At 40.0% G+C, this 22,095-nt stretch overlaps 1 protein-coding gene across 1 annotated transcript in view; it reads right to left on the reverse strand.

The window, feature by feature from the left end:
• The window catches only part of LOC143009841 (glycerol-3-phosphate dehydrogenase, mitochondrial-like), a 92,795-nt gene extending 70,700 nt beyond the window's left edge, over window positions 1-22,095 (reverse strand). Inside the window, exons 1-2 of the mRNA XM_076161937.1 lie at window positions 21,981-22,095; window positions 15,556-15,709 (exon numbers count right to left, since the gene is read on the reverse strand). The gene's annotated coding sequence lies outside the window, so the exon portion shown is untranslated. The remainder of the gene's footprint in view (window positions 1-15,555; window positions 15,710-21,980) is intronic.

Below are 22,095 nucleotides of genomic sequence, written 5' to 3' on the forward strand. Positions count from 1 at the left end.
CGAGTGAGCCCAGCCATAAATTGCTAATAGACTAAATGAAACGAGGTAGGAGGCTCCTGCTCTGCGGCAATTACCCCTTAGATATAGTCATTCATATCCCTGCGTGTCTCGTTTCATCAGGCTAGCGCCGGCACTTTGTCAGGCCGGTCTACGCGGCGCAGCCCTGCGCTGGTCAGAGGGCTGACCGTGCCACCGATGTGCAGGGGAGCGTTTAAAAACAACAAAGTGCCTGTTTGACTGTTTGGCCATTCACACAAGTGCTACCTCTTCCTGCCTTTCATGTGGCACGGGTTCATATAATCAATTATTAATCAAAGTTGCGTTTTGAAACTCAAACTCAAAGACACATCTGCCACACTTAAGTATCTCTCTGTTATTGTGTTTGCCGGGCTGCCCTTTTTATGGTTTTCATTTACGACGCCCTCATGTGTTTTTGATGTAATGCTACGGTGCAGACAGATGCAATGGTAGGTTTACTTTCAGAGGGATTTATAGACAAAAGAAACGCAAGCAAACAAATCCCTACCGCTAAATTAATTATGATCTTAAAAGATCTGACACTGGCCATTCAATCACACTTGATGCGAAATCCACACACTCATTCTGATGTACATTTTCATTTTCAATGTTGGATTGGACTGATTGAACTACATATCAGGATTTACTTGGAAATAGTTTTTGTATTATTACACATTATACCAATGATTAAGCAGTTACACAAAAAACTAAACCAAATGAACCACATGACAAAACTAGATGATGAATTATTATTATTTTCATTACTGGATTTAAATTTTTGTTTCCTCCTGTCCTTTCGAGATCAAACATTACAAAGCATTACAAGCAACAACCGGGAAAATCAGGAAGGACCTAAGTGATTATTCAATTATCCTGATTATTCTCATAGGGTTGAAAGTGGGTAAGAAGGTCAAAGGAAGTTGGTATGTACTGTATAAACTACTGGTAGAGTGGAGTGTGGTGTGACTGTGTCAGCACAGGATGAAGGAAACCTGGAGCTGTGTTGCATGGGTCACTCTCCAACGGAACATCCCTGTGAATAAACCCCTATGAATAAATATTGTACCACTTGCAACTCAATTCATCCATTCAATAAAAAATTCATCCATTGTTTGGGCGACTCCAACTCTTCTGTCCACCTTTTATTGTTAGACAAATTGAAGTGTGCACTGGGAGGGACGCCGGAGAATCTATTTAGCCATCCCATTCCAGGGCTGTGAGGAGAACTGGGCCCCTTCAAAGACAGAGGCAACAATGTGAGTGACATCGGGTCATCCTGCCTCCTCACAGTCACCTGGCTGATAGAATTGTTCTGCGAGGAGATAGGAGAGCCCTGTGAAGCACGGCTTTTTTTTTTTCTCTTCCCCCCGTTGCCATATCTTATGATTGATGGCTTCGTGGCCACAGCGAATCTGCCCTTTTTAAATAATTTATGTTGCCCATCGCTATGGACAAGTAGCTTATAACCGCGTTGTTATTTTCCCATTGACTGGAGAGATCAATACTTTAAAGACATGAACTACTCCAATGAACTACTTAAATGGCTCTCTGGAGTGCAAAACAATTGCAGTGTTTACTGAGAGCAAGGGATGAAAACCGTTTGACTTTATTACATATTGTAAAGTTCTACCAGTTTATTGTTTAAAGACAAAGACACAGGCCAGAGTTGAGGTTAGTTTACTTCCACTTAAGCTGAGAAGGAGAAACTGTACATCTCCAAATAAAAAAGACTGCCTGGTAACAAAATCTGACAAATTATATTAAAGCCCTCAAACAGTATCTTTGATGCTTGCGAGCAGAGAGCCCTCAGAAAGGCTGTGTAATCGTCCAGGAGAGTTATGTGTTGTAAATCAAGAGGCCCTTGCTCATTCTCCTCCTAACAAAGTGACAAATTAGCTGAACAATAGTGTTTGAATTTCTTATTAAAGTTGATTAATTCTTATCATTAGTTGATCGCACAACAGCTCATAAAATATAGTAAATTAATTTCTTTACTGTGATTAATACATGAAACACTTGAATTAACATCAATAAATCAATTTGTGAATCAATTACATTATCATGTTTAAATACAGAGCTAATAGTGTACATTAACTACGGGTGTAGGAGTGATCATATATCATTTGACAATGCAAAGGGGAAGAGCAGAGGAGCATTCTTAAATGATCAATGATGAAAGAGATCCAACTCTGGCCTTAATTGGTCCCAATATATTTAGCAAGACATGACGGTGAACGTGGGCAAGTTCTCCACCAGCGAGTCAATATAAGTCAAGCTTCCTTTAATCTTAGATTTGCTGTATTTGACCGATTAGAGAATATATATTAGAAGAGCGCAGCGCTGCTCTTATTAAATAAGTTATATTTAGCGGCTGAAACATAGAAGTGATTCCAACCACTAAAGCTATTCCTTCGTAAGAGCAACTGTCAGCATAGGAAGACTTATCTGGAGAAACTATAGCATTTAAGTGGTAAAAATGGTTCAATCCCATATACCTTTAGAACAAGTTTCATCAAACCGAAACATTTAAGTGCAGTTCACAAAACTCCACACTAAGAAACAGCCCAGCTCATCCTCATGTGCATGCCTGCTGTGAGGAAGAGTCGCATTGACAAGTCACTAACTGAAGTGCCTGGTGTGCAAATAGAACAAGTTGCAGCATTTACAATTCTTCATTAAAAGAGAAAAATACTTCAAGTTAAACAGTTTAACAAAACCAACTATTTCAGAATAATTTGCCAGGAACAGAGCACACACACAGGGATGCTTCACACACACTGTCTGCGGTACACATACGGAGAACCACCTTCCACTTTTACCACACGCTGTATGCTAAATTTTTGAACAAGAGCTTAATCTACGTTAAAATATCTCATGCTCTTGATCTCCCGGGTTGCTGAGGTTTACACGAGGTTCAAACGAATATAGAATAAAAGCAGTAGCTGAAGTGGAGGCACTTCACTCGCTGGAGCACTTAGAAATTGCCTTGTATAGGACTTCCTGCTCCAGTGTGAACAAGCCAAGTATGAAAAATCATGTCAGGGCTCTCTGGTTGCATTGCAAAGAACTACAGACATCACTGCTCCCTTACAGGCTTGCTGCTCAGACAGTGTGAGAGGTCCTCTGAGCCAGCTGTTGTGCGGATCAGTCAACAGAGGTAACGTGACACACTTTGTAGAGAATTACACCCGTAGCACAGTGAGCTTTGGGCCTATATGGTCTCGCTAATAAACCTGGACCTTGTAATGGCTGTCTGATCACTCAAACATAGGAGCAGGAGAAACCAGAGGACAAGAAAATGTCATCCAACAGAAACAGAAAAATGTACATTCACCTTTGTTTAAAGTGGAATTTGATTGGTCTCGGTGTTTGTGCCAGAACTTGTTATGTGTCACATTGGGACAAGACCAGATTTTTTTTTCTAACCTTACTTAGGAACCTGGTCTTTGCAGCAGAGTTGGAATGAATGCAGCACCACTGTAAGGTGCCTTAATAGCATAAGGTGTGATGCTGCTGATGATACAAGGAGAGGAAATGTAGAATAATACAAGGAGAGGCTTTCACATAGAACTATTTAAAATCGCTGCGGCTTCACTGTACCTGTGCTAAAACTAAAGACAAAAATGGATCAAATTAAAGAATAAAACTTGTGTACCTGCAAGGTTAGTTTGTGCTTTGGGTTTGCCTCTGACATCATCTACAAGACAGACACGTGCCCATTGCACCATTCCAATATTTGTATGTAGTACATGTCTATACAGTTTACATTTGAACTACAATTGGCTTTCAATGTTATATTAATGATTTAAGTGGGGCTCTAAGCGTCCTCATCTGTCTCTTCAAAGAACTCCTTGTAGTTCACTGTGGACATTCCACAATATTCCCACATCTTTTATCTCCTGATGTGTTTTATCACATTCTAAGAGGACATACTGACAAATGCATTACTGAATCAAAATCTTTGCTTACCAACTTCAAACAATCCATTATTACAGATGCGATTGAATTATCCCAAGGACTGCCAGGCGCTTCTGAAGATAATTTGCCATGTAATTCCTTTTACCTACACACATTCTGCCGAAATACAGAGCCATATTCTTATTTTATTCAACACTGGTAATAACCGACATTAATTCATTGGGAATAAATAAAATGTTTAGTTGGAAAGGGACATTAATTATCTCATTCATCTGCTTGCTGTTCCCAAACTGGGCTATAATGAAATGTGCTGTAATAGAGATTGCTCTTGGGGAGGCGAGCCGTTTATGAATCGCTAGAGGTGCAGCAGCTGCCTTCCCCCTTGAGAGATAGAAATTTATGCCGTATACCCCGCTGATTGTTGAGAAGGTAAAGAACCAATAGCAGCATGTTCAGAGGTTTAATTTAAAGTGTGTTTCTCACTAGGCTGCTCACAACACTTAATTAAACTCTGCTGTTTTGGCAATGACAAATGCTGCGGTGCAGGAGGAAGCTGGGCTGCTGTGACTGAGAGGCTTTTGTAATTTCTTTCATGTGCAGCGATGGCCAGATCCAGGTCAGAAACTGTAGAATTAAAGAACTAAACAAGATTTAGACATGGGGAATGGGAGGGCAGGGGGGTGGGCGGTTAGTCATTTCGTTCTCAGGAATACATCTTTTTTTCTCTCTCTCTCTTTTTATGTTTGCTCTCTCTACTCTAGAAAGTTCTGTCATAGATTTATGTGTGTAGAGTTTCTGAGCATAGTATTCTGCACTTATTGCCTCCCTCGCTGTCGTTTCCTAAGGCATGTGTCTGCCTGATGTGAACTTCAACATTTCACTGAGAGGTACCATGAATAAAATGAATAGTGGGTTCCTGCACAGCTTATTGTTCCCATTATTCAAAATTGTCTGATCATTCTATTAAAACTCTTCACGTGACTCCAAATTTCCCTAACTGTAGATTCAGCAAAAGCAGTAATATGTTTAAAATCGGTAAGTATAAGGGGTTTAAGTTTAGAGGTGTAGTGCATTAAAACATCAAACATGGAGCAGTCAACAAACTGACAGGCAGTGACTAATAGCTTTTTTTCGGAGTAGAAATCCAATTCATGCCAAACAAAATCCTATTTTGTTTCTGTAATGGTATGACTGTATTACTGTGCATTTCATGAGATCCATTTAAAAGGTGGAACTAGTGTAGCACACAGGCAATGTACGGCCCTGCCTGCTGCTGAACTCTGGCTATACTACCAGGAAATAACCACAAAGATGCCTGCGAGGCACAAGCAGGAGCTGGAGCATTTCATTCAATAATGTAATCCATACTTTTAAGTAAAAGACCTCAATGTTTATGTCCTTTTTTATTACTTTACTGAATGGTACAGCGCATTATTTTTTCTGTCACATGCCAGTCTTTGTAGAGAGGTCTATCAAAACCTGTATAAATAAATACTGATTTTACAAGCTGTGTAATGTGGAAAACATTACATAAGGCAAACCATATCACTATGGACAAGCTGGGAAAGTTTACCAAACAGTACACAGGATAAAATAAAGTTTTATCATGAAAGAACTTGTTTAAATCCATGCATTTCGTGTCATGTCATTTTTCATCGCAATGAAACCATCTCCACGTGGGGAATAATTAAAAATTGTGAATTCATTGGAAAACTATTTCAAGTAAACAACTTTCATCTGCAGATGATCATGAATTCTGATAAATCCACAAACACATTTATTTTATTCATTATTCTTTTCCACGCGCTAAATGTTATTTTTATCAGTCCATTCAGAAATTTTGTTAAAACTCCAGAAGAAATTAAAAACCTCCTGAGCAGAAATAATAAAACCCAGTATTATGTTGGCTGTACACATATGGAAAAATATTTATCCTATTTTATATGGGATGAAAACAGCCCCACATGTATTTTGGTGTTCTGTAAATGCCAGGGAGACACAGCAGCATCCGTTGGAGTTAACGGTGCAGCACTTTTGTGTTCAGTAGCACAAATCATTAATCATGAGGCCGGCCATATTCTTGTAGTGCCTGTGCTTTCATTACTGGGCCTAATTAAACAGTTCTGTGAACTGGAATCTCAGATTCCTCTGTTACAGATTATCATTAATTATGGTGAAAGTGCTCAGAGATGTTGGACTCAATTATATTCTGCTCAACCCTGGCAGCGGGGTGATTCATTGTTCTGAGCACTCCACAGCCGTACTGTCTCTGCTTATCACCAACCTCCACTTTTGTAAATTGGGCTCTGCCAGCCAACAAACTAAGAATTATGTGCTGCTTTTTTCATTACAAACATGTTGGAGAGCACAGACCAATTAAGGCTGGGATATTTTGTGTGGAGTGATGAGGCAGGCATTGGTGCAGGGAGATGGCTGTTGGATGGGGGGGCAGTATGGGAATGAGCTCACCATGCTGAAGTTGTGGCTTTATTACTGTTGTATGTGTGGTGCAGCCTAACACCAGGTCTAGTGACTGATCATTCACTCTCTCTGCTCTCTTTGCAATATTGTATAGCTCTCTGTATAATGAGAAGGGTGAGAATTTGGGTGGAATATTATATTGATATCTTCCCAGAGTGATACACAGATTTACGTTATCCTGGAGGAGGGTTCGCTTGGAGATTTCTATTAAACTGGCAGCTATGCCTGCACAAAGCCTGCAGGAAAGTGTTAACTTTTCATAATATTTGTGTATGACATGCAATGTTTTACACAGCTGAGCAGTGTCAATATTACTTCTTTGGTCTTCTGTAGGATACCTGAGGGGTCTGCCATAGAATCCGTGTGTGAATGAGATTATTGGCCACCTTTTTTTAGGGTCACAGAATCTGAAAGAAAATCTGAATCAAAGAAGAGCAGAAGTTGCAGTAGTAAGCCTGGGCCTTAGTGGTTTGCACAATTTCATATTCCATAGTAGGTAGTGATTTTAATATATATGAAAATCAGCTAGAGCTGTGTGCATGTGTCTCTTATAATATCACTGCAGGGAGATTTCCTCTGCCTTACAAAGCAGGACTGTTTTTGTTTCGCCTCACTACAGTGTTGACTCTGCGCCACACAATAACTCTGTTTGAGTTCCACTGTTACCAAGAATTAACATTTTGCACTGTGAGAAGAAAACAAAACTAAATTTAGGATTGGAATTTTTTATATTTCACAATTTCTTTGTTTCTTTCTCAGTTCCTTAAACTATGCCGGGCCTAATCCTATAATTCCCTTGGCAAAGGAGCAGGATGTGGGATCTTTCCCTGTAGTGACATACTGTAGCAGCAGCTCATTGAAAATGTAATACCCTACTTCCAAGTCACAGGTCAGCCGGCAATCTGAATTTTAAAATGACTGTGAATAATATTCTGTTTTATTTTGAAAATGAACTTTGTGGCCTCCATCATGAATCCAATATATGTCTTAATCTTCTGGGCTCTTGAAGCCCACAGCTCTGGAAGAAGGCCTTTGACTCCTGAACCTAATAAGGAAATCACTTGTTTTCTCATCCATCTTCTTATTTTTATAGGGGATGACACAAAACAGTCCTTTATTCCAAAGGTAATTGACAAAGCATGAAATGTGTGTGATATGTTGGTCTTTGTGCAATGCACCATTTCACCTGCTCACACACATAAAAAAAAAAAAAGATGATCACGAGCAGCACTGCTATTATAGTGATTATCATTATTAATATTATTATCATTATTATTATTGGCTTGTTCTATGCATTTGTATAGGTCAGTGTGCAGCAGGGACACTCTAAAAAGAACAGATTAACATCCGAGCATCTATTGTTATTCTGAACTGAACATGGCTGACAGTGGCAGTGAATTTAGCCGTTAATTACGCACTAACCTTTTCAGATCGCATATTTAGACATGCTGTATCCTGCAACTCTGAATGTTCAGGAAATGAAAACATCTAACAACCAAATCAGCATCTGCACACATTAGCATAGTCTTTTAAAGCCCAATGCCCCCAAAACATGGCACTAGAGTCCTCTGCTATTTATCTTAAAATAGCCACTTAACTTTGACTGACACTAATTCTTACTACATGAAACTGTAGAAATCCCTTCATTTCCCCCTTCTGTCTCTGTCAGAAAATTACAAAAGACAGAGTTTGTGATGTCCCCCCCCCCCCCCCCCAGTGTGCACACCCCTCTATTCTGTCAGATTACAGCATTTGATATGACGTAGTGCTGCATTCTGGCTTCACACGCCTGCCAGAGAGAAGGGACCTGTCAGCAGCGGGGGAGAGCGGCGGAGATCATCACTCTGACTGATCTGCAGGACCAGAGACTGTCATCTCCTCCGACTGTACAAGTCAACACAAATAAAAGTGAGGAAGCAAAAGCCATAATGGCTGGGAGAGATCCAGGCTCATTGTGGCCATTACTTTTATTCAAACCTTACAGATGACATGATGTGAAAAATGAGCCTGTGTCTAGTCGGGTGCCCATTAGTGAGTGAGCACATTATCTCCCCTTTTTCACATTGAATCTCCTCCCTGCATGCAGTGGCAGATGCTCCCGAGGAGTCACTCACTTTTATGGGCTTTTGACTGCCGTACTCTTTTAAATACAGGGGCCTGCACCAGGCACAGATGACGTATGGCTGTCAGTGCTCTTTACCTCACTGACAGATGCATTCCTCCTTAAACCTTCCCTTTCAAACTGAGGGGGACAGCTAACCTCTTCCCTCACAGGGCGGACGAGCATGCATCAAATACATTATTACAGAAAAGGAGGAGGTCGTTTCCAAAAAAAAATAAAAAATAAATCTATTACCGGATAATTATGGTGCAATTTCCTTAACTGCAGTCTAAAGGCAATTATGACATACAATACCAAAAAGAACAACTTTAGAATGTTTGATTTCCATACTGGGAAAAGAAAACTAAATATTGTAGCTATGTAAATACACTTTATGAGGCTTTGCTGTTAACAAATATCAGGTTCTGGCTGTTTTCTCTCTCACACCTCTAATATTGTTAAAACACCTCCTCTAGCTGATGAAGGGAAATCAATCACTTTGGCAAATCACTACGTCCCTGTCACATTGTTGTGGCTGGAATTGACATCGAGAGTGACGAACAGAAGTTCACACCTCCAGAGAACCGGCCACGATTTGAAATGCACAGACTTCCTGGCACGATCTTCCATGGTTAAAGAGAAACTTCAGGGTCGTCATCACACCTCAGAAATATCTCAGGTAAATAAAAACACTGGGACATTAGTATTTTGCCAACAGAATGCCGTTGTTAACTTGTAGCTAGACTGAGCAGTGAGAAAACAACAACTAAGGCAATATTAAGAAATTACAATTCTAGGGGGCCACCAAGGCAGAACAAGGTGGTTCACTTTTGGCCAAGCTGGAGGAAAGCAAAAAGGAATGATGCCCACGCATGTACAAAATGTTTTTTCAAGACACCACATTCAAAAAGAGGGATAGAGGAACCTATCAACCAGACACTGGGAACGTCAGCAATTTATTGTCTGTAGTGCCAAAGTTATCCAGCACCATGGGAGCATGTCTTATCGTCGTGCTAAGTTACCGCTACGTGCCGTTAATGGTGTGTTGCAGTGGGCATGAGCTCCAGACTCGCTTTTGGAAGTGCTCAGCCGAGTGTATTGTTTCCCAGTAATTGTTTCCCAGTATTAATTAATTCCCCCGTCCCCGTACACACACGCTCCTCCCCGCCTGTTCAAGGATGACCACCAGGCCAGGGGGGGGGAAAAAAAGAAAAATTCTTGGGAAATACCGGCATGAGAACCCCCAAGGAAGGTTGAGCATATAAAAGATCATACAGTGTATTCTACAATAAGAAATATAACTGAATGCAGTACTGCAGTGCAAAGCTCAGAGGTTGTGCTCAGTGATAGAGAGTCCTAGCTTCTCTCAGGCATGAGTGTGAACCACAGCCGCTTGGTTCAATCTAATCTCTGACAAGAAACAACCAGCCTTTGGGACACCCTCCCGGTCCACCTCTACACCGCACAACATCATAAGCAGCTCAACACAGGGGGTTAGATCTACTGTAGCTGTCAGGGGAGAAATATGTTTCCATTTTACAACTTCAGTGGCAGAGATACCATACAAATGCTCTATTTCCCTCACTATTGCTCACTCGTTTGAATCGCTCTCCTCCCTCTTCTGCTCGTGTCATTTTCTCTGAGTACACACACTCAAGGATTCCCTGGTGACTACGTCCCATTACTATCCAGACTCTGCTGCACAACAGTGCTGCAGCACCAATGTCCCCAGCGATGCTACTCTCACACATGTCAAGCAGTGCGCAAGGCAAAAAGGATTGTATTGTCAAAACACCAGCACGTCACCTCTGTCCTTTTACTTTAGTCTTCTTTCTTTCTTTCTTTTCTGCAAATTCCTGCCTAGTTCACCAGAGTGTGTGACTGCCTGCAGGTCTGGCTCTGCATTCCATATTAGAATGAATGAAATGGTCCCAGGGGCCATGTTCAATGGTGCTTCCTTCCTTCAGCCACGACCCCACATCAGGATATTGATTAGATGAGAAACACCTAATATTCCATAAGGACACAGATTACTGGACGTAAAACACCGCTCATATTTCAGCAATAATTCCACAACGGCCCTCCATAACAAACCAACTCATTTACTGTTATATTGAGAGTTCTGATCAAGATATTGTTTTAATCTAATCATGGCCAAGACGTCTAATAAATAAAGAACAAACTGATAACGCAATACAAAGTAATGTCAATCAGTTCTGAATTATGGGGATGGGACTTCAAAAATGTCCCTTAAATAGACTGTTCACCTTACAGCCACCGCTTCAGTCAGTTGTGTTATCAATGTTTATCCAGACATACCAAGTTGCATAGATTCTATAAGGATCTCCAGCATGATCGTGCTAATCACCTGACACACCTGATTTTGCGATTCATTTTCTCCATTCATCTTCAGCAAATGTAGTGACAGCTTGCAATCTGTTTGTTTTCACTTGTCACAAAGGAGCCAAAGGCATGTATCAACATGGAATAAATTCTACTGCAAGATGTCACTACCCTAGCATATGATATGATGAATTACAATCATATGTTAATCAGCGGGAGTTGGAGTAATGGGTTGTTTACACGCCATTCCATCACAAACCCTTCTCACACTGTTTTTCCCGTAGACAGATATGGTTTCTCGAGCAGACACTACTAATTTTTCTCCAGCCGTATGAGAACAACTAAAAAAGCATTTACAAAATAAAGTGACTTAAATTAAACATTAACTGAATTTGTTCATGCATTCATAATTACTTTGTTCAAATCCGCTTGGCTGTTGTTTTGCTATTCGTACACACTCCATATAAGACAACTGCTGCATAGGAGAAGAACGATAATATTGGAAACACAATACTGTTTTCATCCTTCATCACTCACTGTAGCTCCCCCAGACATGCATGAACACCCATACAATATGTGTGCGTGTGTTTGTTTGTGTGCGTGCGTGCGTGCGCAAGTGGGTGGGTGGGTGTGTGTGTGTGTGTTGTGAAAAGGATGGCTACAGAACAAACAGGAGTAGGTCCTGCAACAGGGTCAATACCGGCGTAAGTACCTTTTTATTTCCCCAGCCACCTACAATGTTAGATCCTGCAGTTTGTCCAGCAAACTTCCTAATGACTGGGAGAGCCCTGCTGCCTCACTGATGTTTCTTTATCTGTCTGTGGATGAGCGTTGACGAGCTACCAGGTATTTAATTAATTGACACAGATAAAGGAAATGTTTGTATGTATGGCCTATTAACTTAATGACAGGATTTAGGGTCAAATCTATGTTAAAAAGGACTTAAACAATCATTTCTGGCTGACAATGTCTCATATTAATGGAAATAACTGAAGGTTTATCCACTTCTTGAATGAATTATACTTGAATAACTAATGGAGTAGACATGTTTGTATAGAGTGACTTCTAATCAAAACGTATAAACAACTCATCCAAAAGTGAGCTTCTAGATGACATCCCATAATGCAAAGGAATTAAATGGATTGGTTCTCCTCTACACAAAACACACAAACACACTTTTTCTTTAACAATGCTGCATACTCTCTGCTATGGCATCACTCGTCTCAGATACGCTGTTATACCGAACATATGGCATAACGACAAATGATAAAACCTGAAAGTTTTTAAGTCTTTATTGAACTTGAGAACTTCAGTGAAACCCGAGGACAATAGCCATATACTCCCGGGGATTTAATAAATAAGTGAATTGGCAAACAAAGAAATAGGGAATGAGGAATGCCAATATAACTAAAGCAATTATTACAATATCATTTGAGATGTGAGGAAGGAGAGTACTCTGCCGTGTGTAAATAAATGAAAATCAAGAGTAAATAGAAACATCACAAGCACAGATACACTTATAAACTATGCCACAACTAAATTGCTTCCACACACCATGGGCTCAATATATGATTTAAAGGAGCCTGGCGGTGGCAATATTTCTCTGATATGGTGTTTAGTTTTAATAGGAACTCTCAGCTCAAATACGAGCTGACAAACACAGCAAGACAAACACAGTCTCTCTCCGGCAATGAAATATACACTATCAAATAGACCTGTACCTTTTTGAATCCGCTGTGTGGGTGAAACTAAAGCGCAGAACAAACAGCATTCTGATATGGCTTTGAGGGTGATAACAGCGTCTGACAGGGCGGGGAGAGCAGGCTTTGGGCTCGGTGCGAAAACACAACCTGGTGATTGACATGATTCCCTGGCCTTAGAGAAGTTTACCTTTTAATAAGAGCTCAGAGAGGCCCGCTCAACAACCTGGTCCGAGGCTCTACCCGACAGCAGGCGACGGCTGGGGAGGCGTGTTTGTGTGTGAAGGCGTGTGGATGGGTGCCGGTGTGTATACACAAACGCATGTAGTGTACGTGTGCGGGGCGTGCGTGCGTGCGTGTGTGTGTGTGTCCGTGTCCGCCCCGTACAAGATTTCAATCAAGGATTTCAGCCATGCCCAAATATCCCTTCTCTTTTGGGCCGAGGCCGTTTGAAGAAAATGAGTGGATTCAGGATCAAGAGCCTTTCTGGAGGAATTTAAGTCTGTTTGAGGATTATGACTTCTTCATCCTGTACAAAGCCTGCAGACAGAGCTATATGCTAGCGCTTGGAGGCTGGGCATTCCAGACGGCGATATAGGAGTGATAAAACCCCGGCAAGACGGGCACAGATCTTCAAAATACATGGGGATGTTGAAAACTTTTCAGATCTGGAAATATAAATCTTACATGTCGATAATATGCATGCTTATAAAATGTTATGGAGTTATATGGAGCAACAATAGGAAACCAGTGATAATAATGATAATAATACAGAAAAACATTAACAGTAATGTCGCTTCAGCTATTCAGACTTCATTAATCCTCCTGCCCGTGTCTCGTTTTGCTCCTTTCTGTCGACGCAAACAAACCACGTCAGAAGCCACACCTACTTTTCATCTGCCTTATGAATTCTAATTAGCAGACCAACACGTCCCCTGCCAGCTCTGATCAGCATCGTCAGGTTTCAGCCAGACCTCCAGTAGCACTGACAGCATGCCCCGATCTGTTTCTGAGAGCTGTCACCACTGGCCTAAGCCTTCACCCAAAAAGCTGAGATGAGTCACACGACTGCCGAGTGAACACACAGCTAAAGTCTGGATCATCTCTGAAAGGACCTCCAGTCAAATCTGTCATTATTTACCCTGTTTACAGCACAGGCCGAAAGCAAAACAAGAAATCAATAGAAAATGGGGACAAATTATTGTAAGTGCCGATATTTAAGACAGCTGAGATAAAGGGCTCCCAGCCTGTAATAGATTCTTTCCATTTACCTTAAGCTTATCGAGCTGAGGCTTGCTCAATTGCTGATAAGACCATTATTTAGTTGTTGATAAAACAGTTTAGCATCATTATAACGCTAAATGTAACAAATGGAGATGGTTTGATCTGTATGGGTAAGATAAACATCCGGCAATTACAATACAGATATTTTTACATCATAGATTTGTTTGCCTGTTTGACATTAACTTACGATCAATTGTAAGTTTTAGTATATCTCCATGAGCCAAGCTTTTGAGACATTTAAGCATGTTAAACGAGCTCTACTTAGGGAGTAAAACCCACCTTCTAAATTCTAAAAACCTTTTGTAATCATTAATAATAACATAATCTTTTCAATTTAGATCATGAGAGGATATTAGTGATTGACAGTAATATTTGGCGATCAGTTAGACGATGTGTTGTGGCTGCCAACGATCACACCGCAGAGAGATGCAAAGATTTCTGATCTCAGAAATTCCCGAGAGCTTGCTTTGTTGAGAAGGTTACAGGACTTTGGAAGACTTCAGAGCAATGTGGCAATTTTGACTTCACACTCATACACATCTTTTGTTCTTGATCTACTGCACCCACCCCCGTATGAACCATAGCCAAAGAGACCAAGCGAGGCGATCACCCTGAACAAGGGGAGCTATGAGCCAGCCAGAGAGGGGAAGTAGCATCTCCTACAGACAGTCACAGCAGGGAAAGGACTAACTATAGCCACATCAATGACTAACTCTCACAGCAAGGACACCTCCCTTTACTTTGAAAAGAAAATAAATTAAACAACAAAGGGGGACACTGACATTCACTGCCTTTCAGTTTGTTGCAGCAAATAACTGCGTGTAGTATGTCCACAAGCGCATCATTGTTCATTTCAGCATCCAGTCGGACAAGGGAAATGAGAAAGAAGCATTTTAAGAGCAAAGTTTGCTGCCTAGCTGAAATGATGATTGCTGTATAGACACCTAGATGACGCAGGAAAAGTTACCTCGTCCAACGGCCCTAATATGGTCATTCCAACACAGGAGGAGACCCATCTCTGTACTTCTTCGTGCATTACACACACAATCAATAATGGAAAAATATACACTGCAGAAGGCCTTAGTCGCACTGCCGACGAGAGGCATTGATAAATGATTTTGTGCCAGTTATGACAGCAAGGTGCATGCAGTGAAGAGAGTGGAAGGCCTTTTTAATAGTGCAAGGAGAGAATTAAATCAAACCCAGGAGGGCCTCCACTGGAAAGGAGGGATGCTGCATCTCTCTGCTCTAAATCAAAGCTCTACTTAAGCCCAGCCCTCTCTTTCGCCATTTTTCTACATTATCAGAGGAAACCTGTCACTGCTGTCTCAGGGAAAGTTTACAAATCATGATTTATCAGAGTGAGGATCTTTCAACACCTGTGCAAAAAATAAGCATCCCCTGCATTATTATTTATAAGCCAAAAACTTTCTTTAAGTTGCCTTTGAGTTGAGGAAGTAACATGCTGCAAATATTTTTGCATTCTTATGAATGCATCCGGTGCAAAGTTATATGATACGATGAAAAACAAAGACAAAATACACAAATTAAATATACCAATATTCAACATGTTAACTGTATAACTATATACTTGTGTTCATGCCTAAGTCACATTGAACACACCTCCTTATTATTTCAGGGTGGGAAAACTAAAAGGCTTAAAACGGAGTGAAAAGTTTCCAAAGGTCAAAAATTAATCAAACTCATTACCTGTGGTGGAGAAGGATTATACCTGGTTGCTGCTAACCGATTTAGCAGATTTTTAACCTCTATTTTCTCTTCAAAGGTTCTCAAGATTCCCAAAGGAGCAGATGTCCAGGGCTCCTCTCAACAGGATAAGTGAGTCATAATGGTCCTCCAAGGCCTGTTGAAGAGACGGCAAAAGAAACAAAAATCAGAGGGCGTGATGTCACCTTACATGTTGTGTCTTTAATTGCTGAGAGCCACAACTTCATTTCGGCGTTTGTGCAATACAGTCAAAACTACACCGGCTGAGAAGAGGAAACTTGTACTGCCTTATGCAGTAAACACAGCAGGAAGAGTGACAGAGTGAAAGACTTGAGAGAAAGAAGTCAAATCAGGCTGTTAGGCTCTCTAGTCTACACTCCAGATTCTACTCTCTCCGTTATTAATGTAGAACTTTCGACTCGATTTTAATGGAAGACACATCCGACAGACAGAGGAAGCTGATGAGATACGTAAGCCTGAATAAATAAAGACCCTTTTGGGAGTTGGAAATATTATTACTCCAGATATTTTACAAATATTTTTTTTCTGCCAGTGGCAAGAAGCAAGTAGATAGAAATTACTTATTGGAGATATTTTCAGATAATATAAACAAGTATGACAATTTTACATCTGTATGTTGACTGTGAGGGTGTGTGATTCAACAACAATGAAATTAAAATATCAAACACACGCACGTGTTCTGTACACTGCGCAAGAGCACAAGATTAATTATGTAAGAACATTTCACAGAAAATACTTTCCAGTCTTGCTCAGTGTAAAGCTATTTGATTTTTTATTTTTTGTTTAGCTTTCTTTTATTTTTTTATCTCAACATTACATTTTACATTTCTGTGCAGAACTATTACAAAATAGAAAATTAAAATAATGTCTTTATTTATTTATCAATCCTCTTAGAGGAATAGCAGCAATGAGGGTCATTTCTCATGCATAAATGGCTACAAGACTAATTTGAACTTATTTGGATTGTTAAGTTTATGGCAAAACATGCTGAGTGGCTTGAAGATATTGTGATGCTCGGTAAAATTCTCCATATGGTGGCATTGTGAGCTTTAAATAAGATTACACATGTACACAAAGCATTTAGCTTTCAACCAAAACATTTGATTTCTTTTAGACTTTTAATAATTTCAGATATTGGATGTAAAATAATTTAGATTTAATTTAATTCATTTGAATGTTAAAACATTAATAAATTGTATCTTAAATATTTTATTTTGAAAATGCCTTCACAAAAACACACTCCTAAAAAGGAACCTTTCATGCTCTAAGGGAAGTCCAGGCTGTAAATGTGCACAATATTCCACATTATATACATGTCATTTCAAAGTGCACTCCAAGTGACGCAGTGTCAAATCTGTGTGACAGATTTAGGTGAACGCGGTTGAAGGGAGCGCGGCGTGGGGAGAGCAGCTTAGGGCTGACTCAAGCAGCCACTACAAGGTCTCCAGCAGGCAGGAAGGAACCCTGCTCACTGCAGAGCTGCCGCCTGTCCAGCCCACCAACACTGACAGCCAGGCAAGCAACAGCCTGACACCATTGCCATCTCCTGACTATGTTCACACATGACTCCAAGTTACAGTTTGGAGCCATGAGAAGTTAAAGCACTTGTTTACTGATTGACGAGAAAAAAAACAGCAAATGCACGGGCAACATAAATGCTGCAAGTAGCAAGTCTGGCATGTAAGAACACGTGAAGATATATAATAACAATGGCTATAAGTCAGTTTTAGAAAATTAATGACCTAAAGCACTGAAGGTGTTAAGGATGGAGACATTGTATGAGACACATACCACATGTGGAGGATGCATATGAGGGGCCTATTTAGGAATTTAGGATATTTCTGATGTAATGGCTCCCTCTTTTGGCTGATGTAGAATGAGATCAGGCTGCATAATGTTTTCATGGAGACAACAACCACCCTTTGTTCAACGTATCAAAACAGGAGCTTTTTTATAGTTCTTTGAATCATTAATTAAAAATAAATTGCCTGAGTTAAACATTGCAAATTTTCTGTTTCCATGCATTTCAATTTTCAAGTCAATTTCATTTGTATAGCCCAAAATCACATACAGTGTCTCAAAGGGCTTTACAGACCCACAACGTCAGGAAAATTCCCGACCCCGCCCAAAGCTCTCAAGGAAAACCTTAACGTATAAGGACAAAAGAAAGAAACCTCAGGTGAGGCAATTCAAAGAGAGATTCCCTCTGCATGAATGGCTGGGTCTGCATGGATTTGTAAATTGTTGTGCAAGACATATATTTTATTTTATCCCCCAATAAAAGTGGCAATCTAATCTAAAGGAGATAGGCTGACATCATCTCTTTAGGTGGGCCATGTTTACTCAAACTCAAAAGTAAATGTACTTTACCACAACTGTGGCTTGAGGCAGGGGAACCCATTGTCAAATCTAGTGGACTCCTGACATCTAGTGGACAAAACCTATACTGCCTCTGTAAGGAGCACAGGCCTACAGCAGTGCAGTCAACTAACCTCCTTTAGTATTCACACTACATGCACAGGTTCAGCATTCTTATGGCTCTCACTGTAGATACAAACACAAATGCCAACCATTCCAACATTAACGCCAAACCATTTTCAATTTTCTACCTAAACATCTTTTGTATCCATAGTCCATGTTTCACAAACAGCATATGAACGTCACATAACAACAAAATGTATGTTTCTTTTCCCAGTTCTCCTGAACCACAACTTCACATTTGATGCATGTATACAATACAACATTTAGAATAAGAAATGCATTTCCTGGAGAAAGTGTGCTGTGATTGCAATAGCTGAAGGGTTTTGCCAAATGCTGAAGAAGTGAAAGAAGAAAACAACAGAAACATCTTAACTTCTGATATTATCAGAGAAAAAAATGTGAACTTTAGCTATTAAAACCAAACACCCATCTTCCATGGCCTCCATTGTTAAATTTAACAGCTTCACATAAGTAGCATTATTGCAGCTCCACTTTATTGGATTACTTTATATTGTACAGATGTTGCTTTTATTATGTCCACACCCTTCAGCCACACAGCACCTATCTAAGTAAAGTCCAATCCAGCTTTCCTGACCCATTACTGGGTCAGGCCGCCTTGGGCCACATACCTGTATTTTTTCCCTTTAATAGTCTTAAACCGAAGAAGCCTCTGGGATGAATGGCAAAATATATTCCATTAAAGCTTTGGTCCAGTGAATTGCACTTAACCTTTCCATCTTACTACCTGGGTGACTGAGACAAACCTCCATGGTATTTGGAACACAATGGAAATCCTAAACATCTGTCATTTTAGAATAAAAATGGATTACAGAGATCATTAGCGGAGGTTGGCAATAACTAGACGTCATACAAAAGGTAAAGGCACTAGTGCTCTGTTTCTATCTAATATTTACTTTTTGATTATGAATGTGTCTCTGGTATAACACCGATTGCTAAAAGAAGATATATCTATAATCTTCAATACACAAAAACAGATCAAAACTGATGAGTGAACCACCAAAACTGGATGTTAAATATAGAGTATATCAATGTTATCAGTCATGTATAGACCAAAAATGAGTGCGTAACAATGGAAAGTTGGTGATGGAAGCATTAATTATGATATTTGAGAATAACTTTTTCTATCAAACAGTTACTGCATACTTCAATCTAAGCTGAGTGATGTTGCAATGAAAGAGACTCCGTTCCCAAAACTTGAATTCTCGGGGGAAACTGATGGACGATGAAGTTCATGTCAAGGTCAGCAAAAACAGCACAACTTGCCCTCAATGTGTAATACATGTTATCAGGTTTGTGGACTAGAAAACGTGTGGGACTTTAACCCTCTTGATACTCATCATCCAACCAGTTTACTGAAAGTACCAATCATGATCAGTGTTGAGATATGAGTCATTTAATTTACTCCAGAGGTGATTCCAGAGTCAATGTTGGGGTCCTGCCATACGGTGCTTCATATAGGATCTGTGCTGTAGCTGTTGGTCATTCTGTTAAAGCATTACAGCTATTAATATCATTTCACTGAGTTCATCCACTGAACGCGTTATCGCCATTCTACCATAAACGGCTCTATTTTATTGAAGGGTCCATTCTACAGACGTGGTAAGTGAACTCCAAATATCTCCAAATATCAACAACTAACCTGTTTTACAAGTCCTTCAATTAAATGTCTATGAAAAAGAACACAAGATTTTTCAGTGTTTGCCCTGTTAAACTGCTAAGCTGCTTCACAATAAATGTTTGGTAAAAATGAAGTATTAGGATTTTAATAGGTGAAAGGAAGGGCATTAATTACAAATTGATAAAATATCTGAGTGCCTAGAAATGTAAACAAAGCCTCTCAGCTATTAACAACAACACCTCTCCCTGCTACTGCTCCAGTTTGTGACCAAAACACAATCCCACACAACACATCCATGACTGCTCTGCACTCATTGTTGTGGTCTGGCTCACTCCAATCGCCTCGCTCCATTTGGTATAACAATGGGTAAAAATGCTTAACTGATGTAAGAGGTGAGGGGGACATGGTTACAGACCTGCTGTAAGTGTAGAGAAGAAGACGACCAGAAGAGAATGTGTACGGATGCCTGACAAGCAAGGCCAATCATTTCACCAACACAGAACACTGGGAGGAAAATACAGTTGGTTCTAACAACAAACAAACAAAAAACACTCAAACATTGCTATAGCGATACATTATCTGGCTCTTTCAAACATCCAAATGTGTAAAAACATGTCTAAATATCGCATATCCCTATTCAATGGGTGTTTAAGATTAAATCACAAACTTCTAACCTATTCTGGCTGATTTTAGCCATTTGGTCAGGTGTGCGACAAAAACAGAACAGCACAGTTTGTGCCAGATGGGCAGAGTTTCCACTCCATTTAAACTGGCACACAAAAGGCCACATGCCACTTACACCAATCAGAGCCTACGGACTTTGAGGCTAGAAAACAGAAACACACACGGACCAACAGCAGGGTAAACAACAGGAACAGGTGAATGCATTTCACATGGCTTTTCATGGCTGAATCCATCTGGAAAAGTTATCCTACATTCACTGTCCAAAAGATGACGTACAACATTTGGCTGCGGTGATTGTTGTATAGAGTTCCATAAACCATAAGAGAAAGAAGGATAATCTCTCTAAGACGACAGCTTCCCTTATATTGAACTGTTTCTAGCACAGTGCGTCATGAGAGAGCTCATCCTCAACAAAACTGTTACCACATCAAGCCATGTTAACTGCTGCCATTTATTATCAGCAGATCGAGATTAATGTGAAGGCTGTTGCCTGGTGTGGAGCCTCAGCCTGTATTCTATTTCAGCAGATTTCTCATAACATCCAGCACAACAGACCAGAAAAATCGAGCACAGCTTACAAGCTGTAGTTGGACCTATGCTGGGAGCCTTCTCAAGTCACCTAACTCCATTTATTCAATATAATGGGTGTGAAATATCTATCCCAACGACCAGTCAAGAAAAATGGGAAGCTAAACAGTCTTGGGAAGAGGTTTTATGAGCCAAGATAGGTCAAACAAAGGTCTATTCTACGAATGTTCTAATTGCTTTGCCTTCTGTTAATAAACAAACAGTATGTGATGATTCTGAGGAATAAGCAGACACCAAAACTGAGATAATGCAAGTGAATTCAAGTCTTACAATCATTAGTCGGACAGAAACACAACTATAGTGATTGGATAAAGGAGACGAAGAGCACAGAGCTTTGTTGACAATTTTAGCGTAATGGCCACAGTCGAAAACAGAGAGAGATTTCAAATAAGAGCTGATTCACATCCATAACCTACTGTCCATGTGTAATTGGCTCCCACAGTAAGGACGTGAATGAGGAGAAAGTATATGCAGCTTATTTACTGTGAGTGTTCCATTTACTGAAATAAATAGCCCGACATGTTTGAATGCACCATCAATTGTTTGCATCCGTGGTAAAGCAGGTTTGTTTATAAGAGCATAAAACAGCTCTGCATTACAGACAACTGGTTTGTCCTTCTGTCCCTGGTGGCCAATAAAAAAGATTGACGCAGCTTTAAAGCTTTAAGCAAGTAAACTGTCAAGGTTGTGTTATATTGTATTATATTTATATTTGGTATTGTACATCAAGTGTGATCCACGCAGCCATAGTACTGCCTCCTTGACCTTGTTTTATTCATATTGGCTGTGCACGTTACTTGCACCAATTTCCTTCATTTGTCCTAAAAGCAAACTAGCTATATTTTGTTAGTTTATGTTTTTTATTACTTATTTTCTTTCAATTATTACTCACTTTCCTCTTATCAGCCACAGTTTAGCAAGCGACTCGGCTAGCTAGATTATACTACCAACGTAAATACCAGTAACTTAGAATTCTTTAAATTGAGCAACTTACCTGTAGTTTATTCTTCTTCAGTAGTCAGGTTGCATCAGTAAGTGGCAGACAGCCAGTGACAGACATTATTATTACGGTTATTTTCTGCAACTTTCAGGTGTTTGCTAACTATTTG

The sequence above is a fragment of the Genypterus blacodes genome, unplaced genomic scaffold, assembly GCF_046128005.1.
Source record: "Genypterus blacodes isolate CSIRO-AG114 ecotype Tasmania unplaced genomic scaffold, CSIRO-AGI_Gbla_v1 ptg000118l_1, whole genome shotgun sequence".
Lineage (NCBI taxonomy): Eukaryota > Metazoa > Chordata > Actinopteri > Ophidiiformes > Ophidiidae > Genypterus > Genypterus blacodes.